Source organism: Sapajus apella, unplaced genomic scaffold (genome assembly GCF_009761245.1).
Source record: "Sapajus apella isolate SASKATOON/1434 unplaced genomic scaffold, GSC_monkey_1.0 scaffold17, whole genome shotgun sequence".
Classification (NCBI taxonomy): Eukaryota; Metazoa; Chordata; class Mammalia; order Primates; family Cebidae; genus Sapajus; species Sapajus apella.
Window position 1 is genome coordinate 14,136,377 of NW_022436957.1, and position 1,641 is coordinate 14,138,017.

Genomic DNA, 1,641 nt, shown 5'->3' on the forward strand with positions numbered 1-1,641 from the left:
ACAAAAATGTTTGTGTCTGTTGTAAGGTAATTTTGATGTTCTTTTTTTTATATATATACAGCGTCTTGCTTTGTCTCTCAGGCTGGAGCACAGTGGTGCAATCACAGCTCACTGCAGCCTCAAACTCCTGGGCTCAAGTGATCCTCCTGCCTCAGCCTTCTTGTTATTTTAGCGTATACCCTACATACAGCTGCGTTTACTGCATCTCCTGATTGCACCATTTTCTCTGTGTTTGATTTGATCTTGTATTGTTTTGATTGATGGCTGCTAAACATACAAAATTCATAGCTAATGTTGTCAAGAAGAGGCCACATCCAGTGATTGACCTAGAAGCAAAATTAAAAGTGAATGGCCAGGTTTGGTAGCTCACACCTGTAATCCCAGCACTTTGGGAGGCCGAGGCGGGCAGATCACAAGGTCAGGTGTTCGAGACCAGCCTGGCCAACATAGTGAAACCCCATCTCTACTAAAAGTACAAAAAATTAGCTGGGCGTGATGGCACCTGCAATCCCAGGTGCTCCGGAGGCTGAGGCAGGAGAATCACTTGAACCTGGAAGGTGGAGGTTGCAGTGAGCTGAGATCGCACCATTGCACCCCAGCCCAGGCAACTGTGCAAGACTCCGTCTAAAAAACAAAAAGTGATTAAGGTGGCAAATTAGCGATGGCTATTGCTTGCCAGGCAGGCAGGTCCATTTCACCATAGCTGTGATTTTGAAGAACAAGGACAAAGTGATAAAAACTGTTAAAGGATCTGCTTCATTGAAGGCAGTGAAAAGCACAAAAATGAGGGAAGGGTCTAAATCTGATCTGGATAAATTTCTTTTTTTTTTTTAAGGAATTACAAAGCTACTTTTAATACTTTGGGGTGAGCCCCACAGGAATAAAAAACACTGGGAAGGGGTAACCCCCTCATCCCCGGGAGTGGCCCAGGGGTAGAGAGGCTACCTGAGGGGAAGGAAGCACAAAAGGGACCCGCTGCAGACTCAGGGCAAAGGGAATGCCATAGGTGCTGGGACCTGTGAGCACTACAGGAGGAAACGCGAGCGTGGTGGGACTGGCTCCAGGCACACAGGCGAAGGACAAGAGGGTTGGACACGAAGCCACAAAGCTACTTGGGTTCCTCCTTCTTCTTGTTTGCCTTTTTCCACCTCTGCTGCATGATCTCCGATTCCCTCTGCTTGCGGGTGGCAGCAGAAAGCCCGTCATCTCGGCGCCTTCCCTTAACCGAGTCGCTCTGCTTTTTCATATTCTTCTGGCGGGCGAGCTCTCGCTGGTTACCGCGGGTCATGGCGACGGCAGCGGCTCCGACCTCCCTCCGTTACGTCCCCTCGTTTTGTCCCCTGGATAAATTTCTAATGACCTGGATTTAAGACCAGACACAGAAGCATATCCCTCTCAGCCCCATGACAATTACTGACAAAGCGAAAAGTTTGTGATGTTGAAAGGAAAGACTGGGTCCAACTACGGTGTTGAATTTACTGCTAGCTCAGGGTGGCTTAAACTATTCAGGAATCGTTATTCATTACATAACGTGAAAGTGAGTGGTGAGTCTGTAAGTGCTGATGTGAAGGCAGCTGAAGAATTTTTGGAAACTCTAGATAAGCTGATTGTGAGGAAAATTACTTGCAGGAGCAAATCTTT

At 47.5% G+C, this 1,641-nt stretch overlaps 1 pseudogene across 1 annotated transcript; it reads right to left on the bottom strand.

Annotated features, from left to right (window-relative positions):
* Window positions 1-835: 835 nt before the first annotated feature.
* Window positions 836-1,334, bottom strand: LOC116556540 (annotated as a pseudogene). The gene has a single exon (XR_004271066.1). The product of XR_004271066.1 is annotated as an uncharacterized LOC116556540 (transcript).
* Window positions 1,335-1,641: the final 307 nt, after the last annotated feature.